The 6446-nt window shown below is 39.7% G+C and overlaps 1 pseudogene; it reads right to left on the minus strand.

Annotated features, from left to right (window-relative positions):
• Positions 1–2667: 2667 nt before the first annotated feature.
• On the minus strand, positions 2668–6427 carry LOC106320997 (annotated as a pseudogene).
• Positions 6428–6446: the final 19 nt, after the last annotated feature.

The following is a 6446-nucleotide window of genomic DNA, read 5'->3' on the forward strand; positions in this document are numbered from 1 at the left end:
AAGTGTTTCAAAGATTCCAAGAATTCAAGGTTACCGTGGAAGGAGAGTTTGGTCGGAAGCTGAAGACTCTAAGGACGGATAATGGAGGAGAATTCATGTCAAAGGAGTTTCTCTCTTTTTGCCAAAAGAAAGGTATTAAGAGAGAATATACATGTCCGTATACACCTCAACAAAATGGAGTAGCAGAAAGAAAAATTAGACATCTAACCGAGACGTGCAAAAGCTGACTACATGATAAGAATTTGCCAAAGGCCTTATGGGCAGAAGGCATGAGATGCGCAGCCTATGTCATCAACCAGATGCCACTCAGTCCAAACAACATGAAGTCGCCTTACGAGATGATTCACGGGAAGAAGCCGACGGTGAAGCATCTTAGGATATTTGTATCAGTCTGCTCCGTCCATTTGTTCGACTCCCAAAGAACAAAGTTGGAAGCAAAGGTAAAGAAGTGCATCTTTGTCGGTTACGATGAAAAACAAAAGGGCTGGAGGTGTATGGATCCAGAGACACATAAATACACAGTGTCTTGTGATGTTGTCTTTGACCAAGTTTTATCCTACTATGGACCAAATCAAGTCTTAGATGAGCAAGATGGTTCAGGTTCCTCTAAGAATGATGAACAAATTATTCAAATTCCAAGTGATAATGAAAGCTTTGAGAAGGAGGCTCAAGGTGAAAGGGGGAAGCATTGACCAAGATGAAGAAGAGGAGCATGATCATGGTTCTGTCGCCAATCAACGACCAAAATGGAACATTGTCAAACCTGCTCGGTTCAGAGATGAAAGGTTCGTCACCACTTACTCTTGTTACTTTGCAGCTCCTCTAGATGAAGATGAACAATCATCTTATGAAGAAGCAGAAGGAGTTGAGGAATGGATGACCGCAATGAAGGAGGAGATTAATGCTCTCATGAAAAATGAAACTTGGAATTTGGTTCTGAAACCCAAGGATGCTCAGCCTGTTTCTTGTAAATGGGTGTATCGACTAAAGCGAAAAGCAGATGGGAGCATTGATAGATACAAAGCAAGGTTGGTTGCTCGAGGGTTCTCTCAGAAGTACAGAGAAGATTATGATGAGACCTTCAGTCCAGTAGCAAAGATGACTACGATACGCTCACTCTTATCTTTAGCTGCAAGCTTTGGATGGAAATTATGGCAGTTAGATGTGAAGAATGCTTTTCTATATGGTGAGCTTGATAAAGAAATATTTATGAAGCAACCACCTGGTTTTGAATCACAAGAGTATCCTAACCATGTGTGCAAGCTAAAGAAGGCCTTGTACGGGTTAAAACAAGCTCCACGAGCTTAGTATGGAAAGCTTGCTCAATTCCTTCAGTTTTGCGGTTATATTGCATCAAGTGCTGATCCACGCCTATTCTTCAAAAGAAGTGGAAGAGCTCATGTAGTAGTTCTCCTCTACGTGGATGATATGATCATTACTGGAAATGACGATGCTGAAATTGCTCGTCTACAAGAGGATATGTCGGTGAGATTTGAGATGAAGAAGTTAGGCGAGCTGAATCACTTTCTTGGTCTAGAGGCCGAGAGGGTAAAGAATGGAATATTCATCGGCCAACAAGGTTATGCAAAAAGGATTGTTGACAGGTTTGGAGTACACCAAGGAAAGGTACGTTGTACTCCACTAGATACTAACATAAGGCTCAAACGCGATGAAGGATCCTTGTTAGCCAATCCTCGGCCTTATCGCTCTCTTGTTGGAAGTCTTCTATACTTAACCATTACAAGACCAAATATTGCCTTTGCGATTGGTCTTGTAAGCCGGTTCATGCAGTAACCAAGGAAGCCACATCTAGAAGCGGCAAAGAAGATACATAAGTATGTGAAGAGAACTCTTGGCATGGGACTGATGTATAAGTATAATGCCAAGGTTTCTCTTCATGGTTTCACAGATACTGACTTTGGTGGAGATTTAGATGATCGAAAATCAACTTTGGGTTTTGTGTTCTTATGTGGAGACACAAGCATTTCATGGTGCAGTAAGAAGCAAGCAACAGTGTCGTTGTCTACTACCGAAGAAGAGTATAAAGCTTCAACACTCGCAGCCCAAGAATGTATATGGCTTCGAAGACTCTTTGAAGACTTGTTCGAGCTAATCAATAAATCGATTACCATCTATGGAGATAATCAAAGTGCTATCAGGCTGGCCAATAATCTAGTGTTCCATGGAAGAACGAAACACATTGAATTGGAACATCATTTCATAAGAGAGAAGGTGCTTGATGGAACAATTGAAGCATTGGAGGTTCGAAGCGAGGACAACATTGCTGATATCTTCACCAAGTCGTTACCTAAAGGTCAGTTTGAGATACTCCGCTCCAAGCTCGGAATGGTGGACAAAATCAAGTTTAAGGGGGAGTATTGAAGTTAAACTTGATTTTTGGCTATGCTTAATTATGGGCCAATAAACTCTTATTGGACTAAACCCAAAATTAAACTCAAGTTCTAGAATCTTCTAGAATTATCATCACCTCCTCAAGAAGAAAAAAATCTAGATATTGTAGTAGAAAAATCTAGAGAATATGAAAAAAAAAATCTAGGAAGTAAGGAGGTTATAGTAGAATAATCTAGATATTTGTAAGATAGTTTAGAAGGCTATAAATACCTCTTCGTCCTTTCATTTGTAACAACACAAGAAGTTGAACAAGTGTAATAATAAGAAAATTTCTTAAAGAAAGAAAGAGTGTTCTACTCGAAGTTCTCTAAATCTTATTGAGAATTCTTCCATATTATTCTTCATACTTAGAAATTATCTTGGTTCTTCCGGGTTTTCGGGTATTACGGTCTTGGGCTAGTGTTAAGCACTATCAAGGGTGGTTTCTTGACATCACATTACCTAGCGTCTATAATCGACATGGTGATCTGGTTCACTGTGCAAGATTCACGGTCTCGCTGTTTACTCCAAGTCGAATAATTTCCTATGACGCAATAACCTGGCGGTTTAGGTTGAGGAATATCTGCTGCTTCGCTTTCCAGCATGAAAACAACAGCCGACATAATTGGTCTATCATCTGGACGGGCTTGAACACACAAGAGGCCAATTTGTAAACACCTTTGGATATCACGTGGCCTGAACGTTGGTGATGAAGAATCTATGATGACCGTGTCTACAATCTCTAGACCTTGACCTTCTTTCCAATTCCTCCACACCTGGTGCATAAACGTTTAATCTATTCTTAAGTGATATCTTCAGATATTTTGAGTGTGCGTGCAACACAATCAAGTTAAAGAGGTTTCAAGCTTACACAATCGAGAAGATTGTTGTCACGGCCCGAGTTGTTGAATCCTTTATTCCTCTTGCCACTTATAATTTCAAGAAGCAAGACTCCAAAACTAAAGACATCTGACTTCATAGAGAATATCCCTTCCATAGCGTATTCTGGGGACATGTAGCCGCTGCGTAGAAAATATAGCTATCAGGTTTTAAGCTGTGTTTGGGTAGCTCTTAATTGCTTCAAAAATGTGATGATGTTTTTTTTTAACTACTTACTAAGTTCCGACCACCTTCCTTGTGTTAGCTTCCGTCTCATCTCGTCCAAAGATCCTAGCCATTCCGAAGTCCGAAATTTTTGGAGTCATATCTTTGTCAAGCAAGACGTTGCTTGCTTTCAAATCCCTATGGATGATTCGAATGGATGAATCTCGGTGAAGATAGAGAATTCCTCGAGCAATACCATTGATGATATCAAATCTCATTTGCCAATTTAGCATACTGCTTCTGGTTAAACCTACACATCGTACGTTAACAACATAAACTTATTAATGTATTGACTCTTGTGGAGACTTGAGGCACTAACCAAAGAGATGAGAATCGAGGCTTAGATTCTCCAAGTACTCGTAGATCAAGATCTTCTCTCCCTCATCAACGCAACATCCAAGAAGCCGTACAAGGTTTATGTGCTGAAGCCTTGCAATTAGCCTGACTTCATTCATGAATTCATTGGTACCTTGAGCTGACATTTCTGATAGTCTCTTCACCGCAATTTCTTGCCCGTCAAGTAACCTTCCCTGGTTACACATATTACATCAATAAAATTAGAAACAATGATCGTGACAAAAAAAAAAAAAAAATTAGAAACAATGACTTAAGCATTTGATTTCAAATAAAACTTTGTAGCATGTTTACAAATATCTTTATTTTATATGGTGTCAAGGTTTTTTTACAGCTTTCCAAAAAAGTCTAAGTTAACTGTGTTTTCTAGCAGAAATTTAGAAAAGGCACCAAGAAGCTATGGAATGAGAAATTTAGCTATTTGTATGTAAATTGTGGTAAAAAAATTACAGAAAAAAAATATCATAAAATAAAATATGACTAAAAATATTCACAATTATGCCACAAATATTTCTTGACAAAACAAAACTACAATAAAATAAGTGGCTAAAATAACAAAATAGGGATTAGCGGCTATAAATCTACCTTGTAAACAGCCCGAAGCCACCTTCTCCAACTTTGTTACAGTCAGGGAAATGTTCGGTAGCTGTGAGAACAGCTTCAAACTCCATCAATGGAAGTTCCAAATCTTCTACCGCGTTGTCTGAAGAGAACGCTTCAGACAAGTTTCTCTGGGGTGGTATTTGTCTTGGTAATACCACCCCGTAAATTAGAACTTGATTTTGAACTTAACATTTGAACAGATAAAGGATTAGAAAATAAAATTAAAATTACTGGAAATTAAATAAAATATAAAAGTGAAGGTTATTACTGATTTACCTTATAGGTGTTTTTTAAAAAAAAAGCCTTATTTACCTATAAGTTTTTTTTTTTGAAAGCTGGTTTGTTTACCTATAGGTGTTGCAGCTGCTTTTGCTTTCTTCCGTCTCTTTTTCCAAAAGCAGAACACGATAACACTCAGAATAAGCATTAAGCTGACTCCTACACTCCAACCTATTTTTTTTCCATTTCTGTCTCTCTCCTCGTCCGAGGAAAAAACTGCATATACAGAATTAGTAATCATAAATACTTTATAGAATTTATTTATACTCCTATTCATTTATTTAAATATATTTAGGTGGCAATAGATATGTCAGTCTTATAAAGAAATTTTGATATCAATTGTTACCTAAATATATTGGTACCACAGGATATCCTGATGTATAAAGAAATAGAGCTAACCTATATCAGCAGGAGCCAATTTGACATAGAGATCTTGACCACCGATGGAGTAAGTCCGGGTATCATTAAGCTGCCTGGTCCACATCACACAACCCGTTCCGCCATTTCGAACATCCGCAGCCGCGAACGAAGTACAGGTACAATCCCTAAGGCACCTCTCTTCACATTTCTTCAAGTTAATTCTCCGATCAAAACTAGCCATCTTGGTATCTGGAAGTTTCGTCTTCTTAAGCAATAAAAACCTATTTCCGCTGCAACTCAGCGGTGTCCTCCTCACACACCCTTCTGATCGTTCTGTCCCGCTCCACTGCCGCGGGTTCATGCGGTGGAACCCTTCCAAACAGTTACATGTATTGTTTAACTTACAATAAGCATTGGGTCCACAGTGATTATAATAATCGCATTCTGCCGTTGGTAAAGCATCGAAATCCCTCCATCCAGATGATGGCGGGATCCACGTGGATAGATAGAGGGACCCATAGTAAACGATGGTAAATCTAGAGTAGATGCTTTGGTTGGCACTAAGGAACGTGTACGTGACCTCCTCACTGTTATCCGTGTAATTGTAATATAGTTCTTGATCCTTAGGCTTCGGTATGCCACTAAACTCGATTCCATTCCACGGACCGCCCCGATACTGTTCAATATCGTTATACATCACAAAGAATTCGGGCAAGCCCCTTCGAGTGTCGAGTTCGTACGTGAAATACCCGCTTGAGGGATCATCAGAACTTCTCCATGATGTGAGGAACCTGCTGCGCCCTGTTTTGCGATGGTAACCTAGTTTCATCCCCGGAAGTAAAGTATCCGTCGGAAAATCGAAACTCTGCCACAAGAATCCACTTGGAGTGTCGTTGTTGGAGTATCTCATTACAAAATTACCGTTGGGAAGAAGCTCTGCTACCACCGGAGAACTAACATTTCCTCTGGTAAGATTCGAGGACCACAAAACAGAGTGACCTAGCAGGACAAGATTGTTGCCAGAGATTTTGAGGGTTCCAATGGAATTTGACTGAGGGTTGTCTCGGTTGGCGACCCATGCGTAGGTTTTCTGATCAAAGACTTTTCTATACCATATTCCCAAATACCAACGCTGGAGCGCCGATGGTTTGAAGAAACCAAGCTCGAAGACTCCGCCGGGAGAAACAAGTGTTCTGTTGCTTGAGATTGTAAGAGATTCTGTGGACGACAAAGTGTTGACATCGACCGAAACGGTAGGATGATGAAATAGTAGAATCGAGACGAGCAATAACGACAAGGTGTAAGAATGGTGGCATGTGCTCTGTGCACCTTTCATCTTTCTTCTTCTTCTTTTT

Source organism: Brassica oleracea, unplaced genomic scaffold, assembly GCF_000695525.1.
Source record: "Brassica oleracea var. oleracea cultivar TO1000 unplaced genomic scaffold, BOL UnpScaffold01167, whole genome shotgun sequence".
Taxonomy (NCBI): Eukaryota; Viridiplantae; Streptophyta; class Magnoliopsida; order Brassicales; family Brassicaceae; genus Brassica; species Brassica oleracea.